Source organism: Heterocephalus glaber, unplaced genomic scaffold, assembly GCF_053883595.1.
Source record: "Heterocephalus glaber isolate CG9 unplaced genomic scaffold, H.glaber_assembly_v1.0 deba00000676, whole genome shotgun sequence".
Classification (NCBI taxonomy): Eukaryota; Metazoa; Chordata; class Mammalia; order Rodentia; family Bathyergidae; genus Heterocephalus; species Heterocephalus glaber.
In genome coordinates, this window is record NW_028258156.1 from 28,700,210 (window position 1) to 28,721,145 (window position 20,936).

A 20,936-nucleotide genomic window follows, 5' to 3' on the forward strand; every position below is an offset into this window, starting at 1 on the left:
CCCAGGGTGGTCGGTGACCACAGAGGGGAGGGAGAGAGATTCCGCCACAGGACGCTGCACAGAAAGCAGGTTGGCTTTTTCCCGGGTGCACCACGTGGGCTTCAGAAAAGCAACACTAGGCAGAAAGCAGTGATTTGTCAGTAAAAGTCCACAAATCAGAGAGAAATGTTTGAGAAAACCTCCTGAGTATTGATTTTCCTCACAGATGTTATAGATATACCTACCTGCCTAGGGCGAAGACCTTGCTGTCTCTGCAATGAACAATCAGCAAAATAAGTGATTACTGGAATGCAAGTCAAGGGGAAAAGTCACCCTGACACTTCCTGTCCCTCTCTGGGAATCTAGGCAGGCTTCCTCCCACTTCCTGCTCTTTCAGCAGTGGCCTCCTTCCTGGTGGCCTTGGAGAGCTTTTCCTGATATGTTTCTGAGCAACAGTGAATGAGTAAGACTTTCACTCTGAGCCACTGTGGACATGGAGGCTATCACTGGAGACCGAGGCTACTATGTCAGTATTACACAGTGTGCTGCACCAAAATGAATTCTGTGAATAATCTCCTGCTTAGCTTTGCCTGGCCAACTACCAGGGCACGTGTCGTAAGAGGGCTAGTGACTAATGCAGTCCCAGCTAATGCAGTAGTGTCCGCTTTCGCTACTCTTAATAACTCTGGTCCCTAAATCCTTCAGTGAATTCATCAGGACACACTGGCTTGGCATGGCTAACGTGGGGCTCATTGAAGGAATCTAAATTATTCACTCAGGATGCCTAAGTTTAAGTTTATACTTATTTTGAAATTAGACTTTTAGAAAATCTAGAAATACCTTCCAATAATACCAAAAAACTGCTATGGAAGTTCTAGTTCAATATTTTGTCACCCTTCACTCCAGCATAACTTTTATTTGTGGACTAAACATATTCTTATACACTTGGTAATTCATCGAAATTCCCCGTTTCTCAGGAAATTTCCACATCTTCAATAAACACTTTTTATTTTTCTCCATTTATCAAATGTTATGACTTAAACTCTCCTCCTGTGCCCCAGATTCCTAGGAGATGCACATTTTTAAACACGTGTTCTGCTTGGCCATGGACTTTGGTGATAAATGAAAGGGTTGGTTTCACTTAGCTGAAAACTCACATTCAAGTCTCAAGAGATGCACCCCGTGTATTAAAACCACAGTGCTAAGAAACGATGCTAACTGCCAACATTTTTTCAAATCCCTAGAAAATTATCAATAATTCCTCGGAAATTTCATTTCACATTCTAAATATCTCACTCCTTTTACTGTTGAAAATTATTTCCTTAGGGTGTTTTATTTTTGCTTTGCTGCTGCTTATTAATGTCATTATTTATCTTCACTCATTCTTTACAGGGCCATTTCCACACACAGACAACCCGTGCTGACCGCATATGTCACCATAATTCAGTTACATGTGCAAGTTATTTGGGTATCTCACCTGAGAGCCCGTTGGCAATGTTTGTATTGTACACATAGGTGAGTGAGGCAGGCCCTGAACCAATTGGAGCTTCAATCTGATAAATGGAAATTAGTTCACACACCAAGTAGTTACACTGTACTCCCAGTTTTAGGAGATCAGACATGAACTACATCCCAGGTACCATGTGGAAAAAAAAAGGAAGAAGAAAGAAGATTTCCAGAATAGGAAGTCATTTTATCCCTGAAGGACAAATTGGATTACTTGTAAACATTTATTACCTAACTTTTATTGTTAATATTTGAACAATACAGCAAATCATAAGTCACAGTGAGACCTATATACATAAACCTTTATACTCAACTATTATAAATGTTTTGCCTTATTGTCTTCAAAGAATTGGATTTAGATGATGAAAATAATGGAGTGGACATTCCAGTTCTAGTTAAAATAAGTTTCATAAGGAAAGCCACTAAGGTGAGGTCATTCAGGTGTGTTAATACACAAGATATTTAGGAAGACAGCAGACAAAGACAGAAATCCATGTCATGGTGGGTGGTATCCAGGTCTTGTGAACTCCAGGCTTAAGAGGCATGAATATAAGGGGATGCTGAGTGTTACTGTTTACAGCTGGCTGTCCACCCCAACTCTCATGCCCTTAAAGGTGGGCTTGGAAGATGACCGGACCATGGGGCATGATAGCTGGCTTGCTGTTCAGAGGTGGCTTGTGGTCAGAAGTGGCAGGTCAACGGGGTCTTCACCTGGCAGGGTCTCTCTTCCTTCCTGGTTCCTCCCTTTTTTCTCTGCTTTCTGGTTGCCATGAAGAGGACAGGAAGGGACACTAGAGAAAGGGGAGAGGAAAAGGAAGAAAGGGAAAAGGGGAAGATGAGAAAAGAAAGATAATATAGAAGCAAACATTCTGCAAATAAAGAGGGCAAAAAGGGTTGAAGGAAGAGGAGGGGAATGGGAAAAAAACAAGAATTAAGATATATCATGTACAGGTACAAATTCCATATGATGTATGTGATCATTATGTATATCTGAATTGTACCAATAAAACATTTTTTAAAAAGAAAAAGGCAGTGAACATTTTAAGGCAAAGAGCCTAGTGTTATAATTCTTAGATTATTATAATCATATAAGTGCTGCTATCACTAAATGATTAGGTTGATAACTGGAAAATCCTCAGTGAAAAGAAATATGTCTGGGATTGGTCATTAGTTTTATGTGGAGCTTCTGCCTTGGTTGTCAAATGACTATGTTTGCTTTCTGAGAAGATTAAAAGGATTTTAGAAATATTGTATCTCTTTGGAATAAACTGTAAAGCATCCTTTCTGTACGTACAGGGCTTCCATTTGTGTCAAAGTACTTCTTAAATAATTAACAAATGTATAATGTCCATTAAATCACTAACGGGTAATTGAGGTAGACTGAATATTGGAAGAATTTTCAAGGGGAGGAAGGAGAGCAAAGGAAGAAAAGAAGAAAGGGAAGTGGGTTGTGAAGACATGTTCCCAACACACCAGGACATAAGGATTGGCTCTATTTTGGAGGTAACAGAGAGATGTAATTAGACATTACTTTGAATCATTTTGATTATTGATGACTTGACTATTAGAACGTATTCTGATTACTGTGTTTCTCTTCCATTGCTGGGGCAAATATCTGACACCCACCACTCAAGGAGGAAAGGTTTCTTCTGCTTTCAGAAACTTCAGTCCATGATCAGCTGGGTGAGAGGCAGAAAGTAATGGCAGAAAGGCCTGGTGGAGCAAATCCGCTCAGCTCACGGCAGCCGGAAGCAGAGTTGGGAGCGAGGCCAGAGCGGAAGGGGCCCGGGCCAGCGGGGTGCCCGAGCTTAGGGCTGGGAATCCGGACTAATCCCCAGGAGGCTCCACCCAACCAAGCTGACACCCTTGACTGCACAACTGCTATCCTATTGTTTTTTTTAATGTGCTCATGACAGTTTGGGGACTGCATTCTCTTTACGCTGCATGGTTGTTATAACATGGGAAGGTACTTAATTCCCATTTCCTAATAAAAGCAGGCTAAGGATACACATAAAAGGATGCGGGCCAGAGGTGGAGCTCAGTGGCGCCACGCCTGCCTGGCAAGCACAAGGTCCTGAGTTCAATCCCTGGTTCTGCAAAAAAAAGATGACTGGTCCTGGTTGTCTCAGATGTGCACCTGAAGGACTGTACAGAGCCCACTACTGAGGTACGTGCTGGGCACATCCCTGGCTGGAAAGCAGGACTGAGCAGAAAATATTGTCATGGTAACTTGGTAATGAGCCTCAAACCACCAGATCTATTTTCTGTGTGAACTCTTAGTGTGCTTTGGGAGAGGAAAAGTAAAAGTGCCTATGACCCTAGATGAATATGTGGAGGGCATAGCAAGAATGGGCCTAATTCTGTTGCTCTGAAATAAGATGTAAATTTCTAGAGGCAGAAAGCAGTCCTAGCTCGTTAATCGCTGATCTTGGTACAGAATTTACCACACAGAATACACTCAGCTTTTATCTAGTGAGAAAAAGTGCAAACATGAATATAAATAACTACCTTGCATTATGACAGAAGAACATCTCTCTCTTGGTTACATATTTGGACAGAAAAGAAAGAGTTTGAGATGACATACAGTCACATAGGCGACGCCTGTTCATGTGTGTCCTTCATACGTTCACAGGCAGGTTAATGGAAGACCACCACGGGGAAGTGAAGTTGACATGTACTACACTCTTTGCGGTGTCTGAATATAGCCCTGAACACTAGGAAACTTTCTGTTTAATACTCACATATTTCCATGAGTTAACATTTCTACACACATTATATCATCAGGAAACAGATGGAAGGCAATGTCACATATTTAGTGGCAGAGCAAAATTTGAAGCCATGCATAGTTTTCAGACACTACACTTCCTTTTTTTTTGCTTAAATTCTTTTATTGGTACATTTTAGGTGTACAATACGTTTACATTTATCACTGGGTGCTTGTACCTGTACATGATGAATCTTGGTTCTTATTTTTCCCCCATTCCCTGTCCTCCCTTCACCCCCTCCACCCTTCCCTATTTACATCGTTCTCATCCTTATTTACACTTTCAGTTTCTCACACTAGAGAAACTATTCGTTATTTACACATATGTGTCCTATTTATTTCACTTAAGAGTATGGCCTCAATGTGCATCCACTTAGCTATAGATGTAGTTTACACTTCTTTAAAATTTTGTTTTATGAGTCCATGTTTGCAGTAATAGTGTGTACATTCCTTGTGTGGAGTGGGTACATGTACAGAACACATCTTTTTGTTTTTTGTTTGTTTGTTAAGACAGGGTCTCCCTATATAGTTCAGGCTGGCCTTGAACTAACTATGTAGCCCAGACTGGCCTTAAACTCATGGTGATCCTCCTGCTTCAGCCTCCCAAGTGCTAGGATCACAGGTGTGTGCCACCGTGCCTGGTCGAACACATTCTAATTCCTTTTTTCATCCCCTTTCCCTCCCGTCACCCCTCCCTCCATGTTCTGGTCCTCTTCCCCTTTGAGAAAGATCTGTCTCCCTACTTCCTAATAGCTATCTTTTATTTTGTCCTTTATTTATAATTTGGGTTTCTCCTATAGGGAAATCATGAGATATTTAAGCTTATTTTTTATTAGTAATACATATTATTCATCAGAATACTGAAGTGTGCTTCAGTATATTGGTCTACCTTCTCTAGTTTCCTGTTATCCTTTTTCTTTTATTTGTTTATTAATTCGTTATTTTTTAGATCTCTCATATGGGGAAAAGCGTGCTATGTAACATCACATAGTCTCCTATCTTCTGCAGACAGTGACAGTGTCCCATGGCTCACCTTGTCTGGCCCTGTCTCCCTGGAGATGAGGTCAGCAGGCTCCACAGGGTGAAGGCGCGGCATCCCCCATCAGAGGACCCCATTGTGTGCTGGGCGGTCCTGGTCCACAGCACACTTTCTACATTCTTGGCTTATCACAAAGGAAACCGGAAATTAACCCTGAACTGCCAGATAGAGATGCGCAGGACAAGGTCCAGAAGGGTCCAGAGCACAGGGGCTCTGTGTGCCCCCAGTTTGGGTGCCTACCTGCCTTGTTCACCAGCTCCAACCTTTTGGGCTCTGTGGAGGGTTCACTGTGTAGCCCTGACGGGCACGGCATTGAACTGATGATGAAGGCTCTGTCCTGTCCTGCGCCCTGCTAGGCACTCTTTTGGTTTCTTTGGCAACCAGACCCGTTCTTTGGTTACTTGGGTTTCCAAAATCATCTCGCTGAGGTACACTCAGATGGGATTGTAAGGGGTTCATTATGCATAACAACAATGCTATCCTTCTCTTTGATACCCAAAACTCTGGGAAAATTCCAGGAGCTTTAGGAGCTATGTGCCTGAGTGAGAGAAAGACCAAACATGTATTCACGATTGTGTGTCTTAGCGTCATGGCGTCTCCCAAGGCTGTCCTTTACGTGCCTCTGCTCCAGCCCCCAGGATGTCACAGAGAGGGGACGTTCTGCCTGATATGAAGGTGGTCAAGCGAGCTGTGCACTACACTGTGGCAGAGACTGAAAGCTAGTAGGTTAATACTACCTGGACTATGACTGTGGACCCTGCTGACTGTTGCTTTTCTCACATTCAAATTAATTAAGCCCGAATATCATGCTAACCGCCACACACATATACTTAAATCTTTGAAGAAAGCATGAATCCCCAGTTTCGGGAATCACAAATTTCAGGGGTATTCACTTGGTTTGGGTTTTTGATTTTTTTTTCTTATCTCCCTTAATGGCTGTTACTTCACAAATCAAGGAGCCAGTATGAGGGTTTTGCCAGCTGAAAATGTACCCACTCCATGCTGGCACTTGGAGATCCAGGAAAGAGGACCCGAGTGGGCTTCTGAATTTGGGCCTTAGAATGTTTTTATCGCCTGGCCCAGGTAACCTGCTCTCTGACCAGGAGGCTGGCTCACGTACACATGTCCTGCTAACAATGTCCAGTTCTATCTTGAGGCACTGAAAAGGAATGGCATGGCCCCTCCTCTTTGGGCAGGCATTCAGGCATGAGGCTTGAGGTCACCTTGGGGAAAGGCTGATGGTGTATTTCAAGATATGTGCTCTCAGAAGTCTCCTTTACACACCATCATCCCTGAGAAAGCCAGGTCACCACATCTATCACAGAAGGAAAGCGAAAGGTCTCAAGGTAGGGGTATCAAAAACACTGTGGCTAGATTTTAAACCAATACGTTGTCTGACTGTAGAAAGACAATGTCTACCATAGACTTCTGTGTTGTTTTAGGAAACATAACAACAGCACTCTTTTATGTGTACTTTTCATCTGTCCTATTACTTTGTTTTATTTCTTTTGGAATTAATGAGAAAAACACAAAGTGAACTTTGGACCTGAATTATCCTTAACGTATTTTTGACCAGATGTTGTATATTTTGCATGTTAAGGACACATTATTTCCAGCAGAGTTAGCAGATTATTTCATGTGAGGTTATCTATACTAAGCATAGATATCCTATTAGCCAAGTCAGTGTTAAATTCTGGCTTTGAGGTGTTTTGTTGCTATTGTTTATTTTCACATTTGCCGAATCATGATCTGTTTAGCTCACTAAACAGAATCACCAAGCAGTGGGCCCAGCTATCTATATTTTTAGAAAACCCTGCAGCTGGTTTTTGCTCTACTTTGTTGAAAATAGCTCGAGTCTCTTTGTTTTGGTCATTTCTTTCAAAGGTTTTCTCTGATTATGTTTTCCTGGTTCATTAATACAATAGTTATGAAACATGCATTGAGATGATGGTATAGGCCTAAGAAATTAATATTAATTTCAGTTTAAGTAATTGTTCCTCATATTACATAATTTTAATCTTTCCAAGACTCTGTCCTCTACACAGTAAGTCCATCAGTTCCGGGCACTGGAGAAGTTACATAATGGACTTTTTTTTCCTGAATTCTCTTCTTAGAATTAAAGTCCAGATGGGAAAGGCAATAAATCTTATTGAGGGTTTGAAACATATCAATCCTCTGTGACTTTAAAGTTTGGTTCTTTAGGTCTGAGCTCCTGGTTCTTTGCATACCTATAAATAGTAGAGGGCACTGAGAGAAGTATAGGAGCTTGACTGTATGTCTGTTGACATCTGGAGAGTCATTTTACAGTTTTTTAAAAGTTGTTCAAATTTATTTAATCATTATGATCTTAGAGTAGGAACTTTGCAAATGCTTCATGTGCTCCGTGTGAAGCCAACTGGAATACATTCATATTTTCATTCAGTATCATTCAATACTTTTAGCATCCTGGGTTTTATTTTACTTATTGTTTAATTCTTAGTAATATTTGTAAGTGTTTAATACATTGGATAGTAGAATAAAATAAAAATAAAAAGGTAAGACAGTATGGAAGCTCAGAGAGGAAAAGCACCACCTGCCGAGCCCTGCCAAGCCCAGTCCTGTTCCCTTAGATAATTGCTTGTAAATATTTCTAGTTTTATTGCTTTTCCTGTTTTGTTTTGGTTTTATTTTCCCTTTCTCTTGCAGCCCTGAGGATGAATCCTAGGGCCTCAAGCATGCTAGGAAAGTGCTATACTGTGCAGCCAACCCTAAATATCCCAGCCCTAAATATATTTTTTACTTTCCCTCTTCCACAGTTATATGTGTAGTAAGCCTAAGGGCTTACTTACCTCAAGGTGTGGAATCCGGAGCTAAATCGTTAAGTTCAAATTCTGGTTTTAGCTTCCGTTAGTTTTACCACTTTGAAGATAATCTGGGTCTCCATTTCCTCACCTGTGAAACAGAAATGAAAGGAGCAATTTTAAGGGTTGTTGCAGATTGAAACATTTTGAAATAATGTGACATGTACAATAGATATGAAGTATCCTTAGGACCTAATTAAATCACAAAACGTATATGTTTTTTATCATGAATTTACCATAAATACATTTCGTGAATCATCAATTTAGATTATTTTCCCTTGATGAGATACAGGTTTAACTCACATAATGAAGCTTGCCCGGCTGCTACCAGCACTCATATTTGTGTATAATTCAGGCCATGCTTTACCTTTCTACTTCATATCTCTTTAATTTCCTACTCCTTTACACCTTCCTCCCATTTCACCTTCCATCCGACTCTCCTCCTTTCTCCACATTCCTAGGATGCTGGCGTTTCTCTAATGGGTCATACCTTTCCCAGCCTTTGAGCCTTAGTGTCCTTAGCATCCTTTGCCTTGCTGTGTCCTCTATTTGGAATGGTCTCTGTAAGATTATTGTGTATCTATGTATATGCACATTACATATGTGTGCATTCTGATTTTTTATTTCCATGGTTACTAGATCCCCACTCCCTTCCCAAGGCAGGCTGGCCATAGAAGCTAGAATTTCTCTTCCCAACCCTAGTTTTAAGTTGACTCACCTTGACTTACCATGTCTGTTGGTAGATGATAAGACCTTATTTCAGACAGGGTCTTCACCGTATCCGCAAAGAAGAAACGCTGGAGAGTGACTTCTCCCAGTCCACTAGTATTAGTCTAGTGCCTGCCCTGCAGTCACACTGCTACATAATCGTCCCCTCTTCACTCACATCTGTGGTATGCAGCCCCACGCAAACAAACGTGCAAGTTGAGCGAGCTTCCATGTAGCAGATAGCAGAGGTCCCTGGGGGGGTGGCCCTGAACGAGGCCTGGGAGAAGCTACAGGCGGCTTCTCCCCGCCCTGTGCCTCCCTCTTCCCGCCTCGGTCTCCACCCATGTCCTTCAGAGCCAGCAGCACGGGTATGTACGTGTACGGAGCATTTTAAGCTCCATGCGCGGCTCGGGCAAGGGAGGAGGAGGCAGAGGGACATTGTTTTAGAGCTGGTCTGGGTGAAGCAGAGATAAAATAAGCTAGGGCTGGTGTTTGGCATGGAAAGTGTGTGGAGGGGTGGACGGCCGTAGGGACTGAGCTCCACCTTGTGGGATCTGTCACATCTCCTCTCCGGGTAGGCAGGGTAGAAGAGAATTAAATTGTGGTGTGCTGCAGAATCCTTACTCAGTTCGTACGTGGAGAAAAACCTCACACACTTGGCATCAGGAGTGGTGCATGTTGTGTGCGGACAGCAGCAGAAGCTGCATTGGGGCTGATAGCCCCAAAATATGCTCAGTTTCTGGTTGATCTCAAGACTTAAGTATCGGAATGATTTATTTTGCATTTTTAAAATACTCTTGTAGGGCCGGGGATTTAGCTCAGTGGTTCCGTCGCCTGCCTCACAAGTGCAAGGTCCCGAGTTCCATCCCCGGTACCAAAAAAGAAAAAATACTCTTGAAAAGCCATTGTCTGTGCTTTATAATATTGTTTCCTAATGTTTCAGATAAAATACTTCTGTTCATCTTTGAACTAACCCACGGTACCTTCAGTGATGGTCATCACTGGGGCATTTCTTCCCATACACCCTCTGTGTGTCAGTTCTTTGTTTCAGCCAGGGTCCTTACTTCTATGCACCCTTCTGTTCTGCCAGCCCGCTGTGTTCTTTTCTAGGACTGATGTTTTTTGAGTTATTCTAAAATCTTCAAATTTCATTTTGTGTTGAACTCAAAGGTGGGAAAATAAATGTGGTCAAAGGTGGTCTGTAAGGATCCTTTTATAAGGCTTTGATTTCCCACTCACTGATATTTCAGTATAACAAACCCTGGTCATAGGCACCCGTGTTCAGATGTGCCAGTGCACCTAATGATCGCGGGTCTGTGCTTTGTTTTAAAATAAAAGGCCCAACAGTATATTGTGTTCTTGGAAAGGGCGGAGAAGGGTGGTTGCTGTGTTCGTGGCCTGAGCTCTCAGCTGCAGGGGATGCGAGTGCGTCGCTGAGCTGGCTGACCCCTGCACAGCGCCCATGGACGTCAGAACATCCTGCTCTCCGTGGCAAACACACTTTTGCAGTCAACTTAAAAACAAAGGTCAGGCCGAGCCAAGGGTACGACACCAGAAGATGCTAGCAAAGATAGACGTGAGGATTTGTTCTTTGTAGGCAGAAAGCAAGACAGGAGAGCACGCACTGGGCAGGAGCACTGGGTGGCCCAACAGAGAAGGCAGAGAGGTGGGGAAAGTGAAGGAGGAAGCTGGGTCTTTAAAATATGAAGCGGGGCAGGGGGTGGGGGGAGAAGGCCACAGACCCTGAGCAGTCTCTTCTGAGTCCCGGGCTCATGATGGCACTGAAGCTCTTTAAGGCCAGGTCTCCGCGGTGCAGAGTGGCTCAGTGCTGATTCTTGTCCTGTTCGGGTTCAGAGCCCCAGTGACATCGCCGGCCAGGAGCCCCTGCTGCCTCACCGCCCTGCACTGGGGAAGCTCCCTGTCTGAACCTTGGCAGTCCTCCTCCTTCCTCACTGTGGTGTCCACTTTCTCTTTCTTTTATTTATTTTCATTCTTTTTTATTTTTGAGCAACGTCTCACCGTGTAGCCCAGGCTGGCTTCAAACTCGCTTCACTCCTCCTGCCTCGGCCTCCCCAGTGCTAGGGTTACAGGTGTGGGCCATCATGCTTGGCTCTCTTTCTTTTAAAAAAAAAGTGCCTGTTTTTATTTGACACATGAAAATGCAGGTATTTGAGGAGATTTCAGTACACGTGGTGTACAACATGTGGACCTCAGAAGGAGGTCACTGGCGTGTCTATCACTCAGACCCCGAAAAGCCCCCTGGGAGCTGTTCTGTAGCGCACAAGAAAACGTTGCAGGCACAGCCGTCCTCTGTGCTGCAGACACGGGGACTTACTTCCTCTGTCTGCTTCACGGACCTGGGAGCCAGCCTCTCTGTCCCGGGGATGTTTTCTTCCCAAAGCCACAGTGCTCCCCTATCTTGGTTTTACTCCCGTTCTGGTCCTGTTCCCTCCCTGCTGCAGACCAATTCTTACATGCACTGTGCCCTCGCAATCCCCCTCAGGAAGCCAATTCTGGATCTGTGCTGGCTGCCATCGCTGAGGCCTTGTAAGGGCTTGTGAGGCTGAGGCAGGAAGATTGCAAGCTCCAGACCAGCTAGGTGATTTACTGAGACTCTGAGTCTAAACTTTGGAAAAAGAGCTGGGGAAGTAGCAGACCTAGGGCCCTGCCTTTGGGTGTTGGACCAGATTCCACCCTCTGGGCAGCTGAAGAGGGGGCTGCTGTCACATGCTCTCCTTGCCTTGCCAGAGCCTTTGGCGGCATCGAGGGTCTCTTAGCCGTCTAGCTCACAGGGCCTACGGTTGTGCTGATAAACCAACCCTACTGTGGCCTGACCTGCTCTGCCCCTGCCTGCGAGTCCCTGCCGCCCTTTAACTCCCCTTCCTTCTATAGACGTCGCTTCACCAGAGGACTTTTGTCACCCACTGTCTCAGTGTATCCTCCCTATAATCCAGAATCTGTGTCCTTCATGCCCAGCCTCGAGAATACTCACCTTTCTCACTTCTCCCCGAGAGCACTGCTTCTGCACTGAGTGTTTTTCACGAAAATAGTGAGAGTAGCCAGCATCCAGCCAGGACTTGTACCAAGAAAATGAAACGCTCTTGGTGCATATTTGGAAGAGGGACAGAGGAGATAGAGACACAAAGACAAGTTTATATCTCATCAAACTCTTGCCATACAGCTTGGAGCGTGGGTGGGCAGGAAAAGGAGGGAATGAGGGTCTTATGCTCTGAGCTGGTTTGAGGTGAGGCCTGGCATGTGTTCAGGTCCTTGGGTCTGACGGGACAGGGCAGAGAGCTCTAAGTCTGTCCCATGACTGCCTCTGAGGACAGATACCAGTCATCCAGCCAGGGCAAGTTACTAGGGGTTGTACTCTGTCTGGCTTGAAAGGTGAAGTCGATTGCTCACAGGAGAAGAATACAGAGTTTAGTAGACACATCAAGCAAACATCCAAATGTTGTCTGAGGGCTACAGCTGCATGGATCAAGAAAACTCCAGTAATGTGGCATAGAAGGAAAGGCTGGATCAAATGCACTTCACAATTTTTCCCAGTAATACTGAGGCAGACAACAATCCTGGATTTTATTAAGGAAAAGAAAGCCCAAGCAGAGCAGAGCCTACTGTGGACTTATGTCTTGCTTTCATGGGGTTCAGAAAAGCAAGTGGGTCCGTGTGGTTGGACCGCAGGCCCCTGGCACAGGTGTACCCTGTCTGCTCTTGAAACAGAGGGCATGGGCTCTACTTTCTGAGGAGCCCATGGTTGCCTGCCCTCCCACAATCAGCAGGGGGTGGCCGTGTTGATCGAGTGAATAACTGAAATAGAAACGCTCAGTACTGGTGATATTTTTATTTTATTGTAATTATTTTATGGAAAGTAAAGTGATGGGTATTGTATTCATGTTCACTGTAATAAATGCCCTGAGATAATCAGTTGATAAAGAGGAAAGGTTTATTTAGTCTCATGGTTTCAGAGATTTAGTCCACTGTTTGGTTCTGTTGCTTTTAGGTTCATTCCAAGTGGGGGTGTGTGGTGAGAGAGGGTTCTTCACCTCCCAGTGGGTAGGGCAGGAGACAGAGAGAGAGAGAGGTCCAGGCGTCCCAGTGCCCCTCGAAGGCCGCCCCTTTGACCTGACTCCCTTCCCCCTCCTGTGGGCTCCACCGTCTCTCAGTGATGCCATGGTTTAGGACCAAGTTCTCCACGCGTGGCCTTGGGGCACTCTCACCTCCCAGCCCTGGCAGGTGCCAATTTCCCGTGTGCTGCATGGACTTTGAGCGCCTGGACGGGCAGCCCGGAGGCCGAGGGAGAGCTCCGAGGTGGTACCCAGGTCCAGGTTGCCTCCACATGTGGGTGTAACGCTGCCCTCACAATTGCCACAGGAAACAGTTGTGAAGCAGAGGAGCACTGACTGGGTTAGGTTAGACGCTGCGAACGAGGCGGTCTGTGTACGCCCTTCAATCCGGACAGATAATCAACATTCTCCTTCCGGCAAGCAGCTGCTCCGGCTCAGAGAGGAGGAAGTAGGGCCAGGCACCTCCATTCCCTGAGGGATGATTTCGGGGCAGAAGCTCATCTCTAGAAGGGTTTGTAACCCAAAAGCAGGGTGGTAAGTTAAGAGCCGCTCACACATTCAAGGAGTTCACAGGCACAGCGTCTAGTGCACTTCCTCTTGTAAGCATTAGGGCTTGGAGGTTTGAAACAGACGCTGCTCCGTGGCCCCGTGGGATGGCCACACGACCCACCTCCTTCACGAGCTCGCTCTGGGCTTTGTCTACTTTTAGGCTGCAGTTCGGGGTGACGTTTTGACTTTTCAGGTAAGAATTTTTTTTCAGTGTTCACTTTTTATGAGTCCATGTTTGCAGAAAACACCCACCACGTTCCTCACGGGCTTGCCACGTGGACAGGACACCTCTCAGTTCTTTTCTAACCTCTTCACCCCAGCCCCTTCCATCTTTTCCCATTTGAGAAAGATCTTTCTCCCTATCTCCCGTCATCTTTTATTTTGCTCTTGATTTATACTTTAGGTTTCTCATATAAGAGAACCATGCAATATTTAAGCTTCTGTGTCTCATATTTTACTTAACATTATGATCTCAAGATGCATCCATTTTCCTACAAATAACTTAAGTTTATCCTTATTTATGGCAGAGTCGTGTTCCACTGTGTGTAAATTACCATATTTTCTTTATCCATTTAATTGTGGGTGTACACATAGGCTGCTTCCAAGATATAGCTATTATGAATAGTGTGGTGGTTTTTTTTGGAACCGGGGATCGAACTCAGGACCTTGCACTTGTGAGGCAGGCACTGGAATCACTGAACTAAATCCCCGGCCTGGTGTGTCTTTTTGATAGGGTATGTTTTGCTATTATTGTTTTTGTTTTTGTTTTTGTTTTGTAAGGAGTTATAAGGAGAAGTGATCTACAATCCAGAATATTTTACTGCAGAATATGAATTATGAGATATCTACATTAAAAAGTAAGATTCAGACTGTCCAGAATTTGCAAAAAATAAATCCTGAAGCCAGTTAAACCAATGAGGTGACATAAAAAAGGATTAAAGAAAAACCTGTTACATAAGAATGGCTGAGATGGGATTCATTAAACAAGAATTTTAATTTAACAAAGGAAAATCTATTGGGTATATTTAAATTGTGTTGAAGAATACATACATTTGAGCTGGGCTTGTTGGCACCCTCTGAGAGGCTGAGTCAGGAGGGTCTCAAGTTTGAAACCCTATCCTGAGCCATGTAGGATACCATACCCATTCTCTGAATGAATGAATGAATTGGGCTGAGAATGCAGCTCAGAACAAAGATCCTGGGTTCAATCCTTAGCACCACATTACAAAATAAAACACATATATTTCATTTCCTTTTTTGCTGTGTTCTTTTCCTTGTGAAATATCCCGGAGGCTGGTAAGTCCATGTTTCTTGCACTAAGATGAAGTTCTGATGCTGGATTGAGATCCTAGAGTCCCCTCTGCTTTCCAGAGAGTAATTTAGATGTTTTTGCCATTTTTAATTTGAGAAACTTAGGACGCCCTCTAGCATCTCTTATTACACATGTGATCAGTGATGTGTATTTGTTGCACGCAGAGGTTTCAGGTTATTTGTGTGAATACTGAAGGTCAGAATGCAAATATGCTTGCTATTTTGCTGTTTGTATGGGGATCTCTAGTTCTCTGGCTTGGGTCCTGCTGCCCCTAAACCTCAGGGTGACCTCATCCAAGGCGCCCTCCCGAGGGCTGACATAGTTCAATCCTGGGCCCCTGTGGTTCTGAGTCACGCTCCCAGGTGTTTTGCATGAACTCTGTGTGTTCCTTATGCTCCCTTCCTTCTCTGGACTGTGAACTTCTTAGGGGCATGAAATTCATGCCTGAAATATTTTGTACCAAACAAGTAGTGTTTCCAGAGAAATAAGCAAATGAAGATGCTGCCCATCTGGCTATCTGGCTGCATCTGTGTGAAGAGCAACTCTGGAGGCTCAAAAGTTAAAATGCTGCAGCAGGCGGGATCACTGTGGGCTAACTTTCACGCAGCTACCTATGCATCCTTATCTCTATCAAATAACTGTGGAAGATAAATGCTTTCAATGTGACTGCTAGAAAGCGCAGTCCCTGAGTAATAACACCACACGCTCTGAAGACCAAAGGAGACTGCCCATGACCACCAAAGTTCTTCATGCTGGCTTCAGTACGATAGCACAAAACTACAGGTAAAATCAGTTTTTGAGTTCTTCCAAGCACACTGAAGAATATTCCAGCCACTCATGAAATACCTCCAACTTCTTAAACAACCAGGTTCCATTGAAATGCAAAGCCTTGTACCATGTGTGCGAATTTGGATACTGTGGGTTAAAGTAACTAAAAGATGAGCGCTAGGTGACTCTCCAATGGTGACTGGATCTTTTCATTAACAGAAAGCCATTTTAAGCCACACAAATACCTTCATTTTCAAATCAAGGATATATAATTTCAAACATGATAATGGAAACCATGAGGTGAGTGAGTGATTTTGGTGGAAAGGACCCCTTTGATTCCTGCTCCCATACATCCCCCTTTCTTCCCTACAGATCTTAGTAAAGAGTACAATGAATTCACAGCTGGGCTGCAGGAGTCTCTATGCATGACAACCCCCAGAAGCTGGCTGCAGCAGAGAGGGTGGTGAGTCCTGTGGCCCCCTGGCCAGCACCCGAGCTGCAGGCTTATCTTCAGCTTGCCCATCTTATCTTCCTGCCCTGTCTCCCCACCCACTTCAACCACTTCTGTCCATCAAAAGCTGATCTTTCATCCTACTTCAAGTTAAGCAGCATCTGGTAATTTAAAACAGCTTTAACCATGAAACACAAAGAGGCCTTCTCCTATGAGAACTAAGTCTTCCTGTGATATTCATTTACGTCAGTTAACCGCCTTTCAAATTTCCGTTGGAAAGTTAGTAAATGAGACAATAAACATTGATCTAAAGGTGAAAGAGCCTCACGAAGTGATAGTTATTTTTTATCATCCATAATTAAGTTTTGCCTCTGATAAATATTAAATAGCAAATACATTTTTGAAAAAGACAGGACACATGGCAATGATGCCAGAGCTTTAAGTAATGGGAGGGAGAGGCCAATTCTATAGGAATATTAGCAAGATGGATACTCAGAAAAGTGAAACGACGTCCAGTTTGTCAGATTCCTGCCCCGAAGAGCCCTGGGTGTTTGGTCTTGTGGGCTTAGTTCTGATGTCCACAGCAGTGCTGAGCTCTTGCCGGTGCCCGGGTTTGTTCCCAGCAATGGGCCAAGCCACAGTGAACCACAAGGTAAAGATCAGCTAGGAGGAAAAATACTTTCTATTTCCATTGAACAGACACAAGAACTGAGCCTCAGAGAGGCTGTCCAAGGGGATGTCCCTTGGTTCCTGGAGACAGCCTGGGCAGAACGACACCAAGAAGGAAAGCCTGTCCTCTGTGACCAACACAGAGCCTGGAGGAGGACACTGGACAAGTGAAATGAGCCAGAGACAGAAAGCAAATACTGCGTGACCTCCTTCACTTGTGGAATGTAAGGAGTTGAACTCAGAGTAGAGAGCAAATGGTGGTTACCAGAGGCTACGGAGGAGCTGTTAAAGGGAAAGGAGTTTCAGGTCAAGAGGAGTAGCTTTAGAAGATCTATTGCACAGCATGGAGGCTAGGGTTAAAAATAATATGTAAATTTCAGAATTGCCAAGAGAGACTCAAACATTCTTAGCCCAGGAACTTGGCATGTGAACTGATGGTTATGTTAATTAGGTTGATTCAATCATGTCAAAGCGTTATATTGTGGCACTTTTCTATAATTAAAAGGAAATGAGAATCCATTTGACTGTAAATGGTCACCTAGGTCTCCACAATATCTTAGGAGACCCTAACTACAGCCTGCACATTGGGCATTATGAGGTTAGAACATGGCTGGCTTCTTTCCATCCTATTCCCATTTCTTCTTCAGTTCAATCATGCAGCGCTGCATTATTCTCCTGCATCCTGTCTTCCCAAGCACCTCTTGAAGTTTGCCCTTGATGCTACATAATTCGTTTTTATCCTTGAAATGGAGCCTGCCCGGTGGCTGCAGTCTTCTCAGCCCTGAGCTTGTTGGCCAGCACATGGCAGCAGTTACTCCTGCATGCAACATGGTGCTGTGGTTCAGGAGGAGATGGGACAGGAGGAGTCAAGGGCAGGAGGCAGAGCAAAGGCAGAAAGAGAAAGCCAGAGAACGGGCTGCAGGGCCCTTCTGAACTGTGCTGTCATGAAGCACGCACTGATGGAGGGAGGTGTGAATGAAACTCAGAGTCTGATGATGGGACTTGCTCAAAGACAAGACGTAGACATGACTTTTGCAGAGCAGGGCATGTACCCTGAACCCAGAATATTGCTAGAGGAGCTGGCAGAGTTAGGGGCAGTCAGGGGGTGGTTCAATCAAGGATACTCTCTGGCTTAATTTCTTTTTGATGTTTGTTGCAGGTTTTGCTTCAAATAATCACAAGGAATTGAGAAAAGTCTTAGAATGTTTTTTTTCATGCAATTTCTAAAATGTTATTGGTTTTAAAAAGTTGAAAGGAAAGGGTTTCCTCTTCCTATTGGATTTTTCCAATTCTAGGAGCCATTGTTTTCTGTTCACCTTAAAATCATTTTCAATTTTTTTGTGTATTTGGCAAAAATGGATGATCAGTACACTAATTTTATATGCAGGAATGGTTAGGAAATTACTGTGATAAGGGACATTGGATATGCATGTTTCTCCTGTCTCATATAAAAGAGCCTCCAGATTGCCCTATTTTTAAAATATCATCTTGTTCAACCTCTGCTATTGGAATTGTTAATATTTACAACATTTATCAGTTGTTTGTACCCATTTATTAGTTGTTTGTAAATAGTGTTAATATTACAAAAAGAAACATTCGTGGAGTGGGGTATATAGAAGATGTCTGGATGCTGGAGAATGTAGGGTATGAGCTCATTCTGTTTATTCATCATGATTTCTCAAGGGAGGAAATATATTCCCTTCTCACTTGCAAGGTCTCCCAGGTGGAAGGCAATTGTGAAGCCAGTCTGCTTGCCCTTTCAATCAAGTTCTTGGTTTTGCTGTGAAGCTGTGTAAATCTGGGAGTCCCTAGGACCACTTTGGAGGGATGTACAAGAAAGAATAAAGTGAAGATAAGGATTCGACATGTTTTTTCTTGAAAGTCCTTAAGGAATCTTCAATTGCATGATCAAATTTTCCAATGTGAATGAATAATAATTTCATGCTGCATTAATACTTAGAAAGCAGTTGTAAAAAATAGAAATTTTTGGAAGACAATCCAAGATTCACTTCTTATACCAACATAAGCAAATAAACATTGATATTTTTATTGTTTTTACTCTTACATGAACTAAGAATATAATTATAACTCTAGAAACCTAAATTGATATTTCCTCAGGAAAATATTCAAATTTTCGTATGGTGTCATACCTTGTGATTTATAAAAACTAATATATTTCTTTAATCTCTATGAAGATGAGCATGTTACTGTATATAATTATATATAACTATTTATTTAAAAATGAAAAATAAGAATAAGTGTTGTAAAATTTTTATGTAGTTCTAATACAAAAGAATTTTTTTGCTGCTTGAGAATGGCATTTAATTTAATTTAAAGACCTACTATTGTATAAAAATGTATAACATGTATAACATGTAGAATTTATTGTGTATAAATTTAAACATTTAATCTTAAGATCTTTTAAAGATGATAGGAATAAAATAAACATAATTACAAATTCATTGTGACAATATAATCTTCATTCAGTTAGTTTTATATTCTACTGGAGTCATACCTTTTTATTTTAAGTGGGCACACCATTATTTAATGCTCCCAATTCCTGTTAATGTTATATTTTGTTCACCATTCCTACACATTACGACAGCAAATATCTGCAGAGGAAGTAAAAAACTTCGACTCTACTTTCAGGCCTTTTATGTATCTCAGATTCAAATTTACATAGTGTGGAGCTCAACGCCAAGTTTGGAGCAGGTGTATCCTCATCCACACTTCAAGGACTCAGAGCCTGTGTCCACAGACGAGAGAGCGTGCCCTTGGTCCTGCAAAGGCCCATCGACGCCGCCGAGTCTTGAGCAGTCATCTGAGTGGCCACATTTGGAAAATCCAGACGGGTGGGTGAAGCACTAGAAATTCATTTCCCGTTCAGAACTGAAGTTACAAGGGCAGAAAGAAGCACAACCGGCTCCCAGGGTAAGGAAGAATGTTACAATGGAGCTCAATTCTGACATGCGTTGTCGTTTTGTCTGCAGTGAGGGTAAGAAGCAATGACTGTTTCTGAGCTCCATGGACAAGCTGACAGCAGTGTCCCCTGCAGGAGAGGGTTGATGAGGCGCCAGTGGGATAGTTACTGCCATAGTCAGCCTTCTGACTGCTCTGTGACCACAAGGTGCGATGCAAGAGCAGGGGTAGTGTCCGAGTGGCCATGAGCTGCTGCGGGCCTGGGCAAGCGGGCGAGGAGTCTGCCCTCTCAGCCACCCCTTGCTGCGGCATCTTGACTAGAGCACCGCGCTTTCTCATCTGCCCCATGTCCTATGTGCAAGTGGGTTTCATGCTGTTAGCTCACATTCACTTTGACTTGATTACTTCACGCTTGTGTGTCTGCCAGCCTGGTTTTCACCATCACAACTCATTGGAAGAGTTTTTCTCAAAAGTCAGCATAGGTCTAGAGAGCTGGGATCCAAGAGCCATGAGGAATGGCTTTGACTGTGAGGACTGGAAAGCCACAGTCTCGTCCCTCCGGGGTCTTCTAGTTACTGCATAATGATAATAACACAGGCAGTATTTGTCAGTTTCCAGAAGGGTGTCACTCACTGTAACCCTCCGGCTGTTCATAGGAAGAGACAGGCCCTCAGAATGGAGGAGTAGCAGAGTCTCCATGTTCCCGGAGAACATGTCTGTTTTCACGGATACCTGAATGCTTGACTGAAGGCAGACTCTCCCCCAAAGACAAGTATTTGGGTTTTAAGTAGAATTCCCTTTGTCTCAACTTTTAATTTAAGCAACTGATTATTTCCAGCAACAAATATAAACAAAGATACTAGGGAAACTGCTTTCTGAAGACATTTTATCTAAACTTTTTAACAACATATATTTTTAAGGTCATGCTGCAAAATTACCAGAAATTTCTATAACATGACAGTAACATTTAAAAACTTTCTCAAAGAGGATAAAATAAACTAAAGATTTATCTAGGTTCCAAATCCTTGATGAAAAGAAAGGGAAGTTAGCTTTGTTACTATGCATTAGTTCAATCTCTTCCACTGCAATTATATAAATATATTCTTAAAAATTTACTAATCCACTAAAATATTCAACTGCCCCCTTCCTTAAGGAGACAAGGCTAGAAAAGCTTACAGGGTATGCTGTTGGCCAAGTACTTATTGAAAATACTTCAAAAGGAAGTCTGAATTCATAGGTCTGTCAATGATTTTCCGCAAGTGCATGAAACTATTCAAAGGCATGCATCAAGACATCATGTAATGTAATGATAAACACCTTTTCTCATTCTTATGGCCCATCTAATTACTCCTTTGGGAATCT

The 20,936-nt window shown here is 43.3% G+C and overlaps 1 protein-coding gene and 1 long non-coding RNA gene across 4 annotated transcripts in view; one reads left to right on the forward strand and one right to left on the reverse strand.

The window, feature by feature from the left end:
• Nucleotides 1–2,104: 2,104 nt before the first annotated feature.
• On the reverse strand, nucleotides 2,105–9,027 carry LOC106008962 (uncharacterized). Of its 2 annotated transcripts, none has more exons than XR_001183139.3 (3): nucleotides 8,857–9,027; nucleotides 8,117–8,219; nucleotides 2,105–2,276 (listed from the first exon to the last, which is right to left on the reverse strand). It is a non-coding gene; the product is annotated as an uncharacterized LOC106008962 (long non-coding RNA). The 2 variants fall into 2 exon arrangements; XR_001183140.3 differs by having other exon boundaries at nucleotides 8,847–9,027.
• Nucleotides 6,500–20,936, forward strand: part of Cd36 (CD36 molecule (CD36 blood group)) — a 99,627-nt gene continuing 85,190 nt past the window's right edge. Inside the window, exon 1 of one of the 2 annotated variants that reach the window (XM_013070346.3) lies at nucleotides 6,500–6,634. The gene's annotated coding sequence lies outside the window, so the exon portion shown is untranslated. Of the gene's footprint in view, nucleotides 6,635–13,332; nucleotides 13,649–20,936 lie in introns of those variants that run through there. The other variant, XM_087206733.1, reaches the window with a different exon arrangement.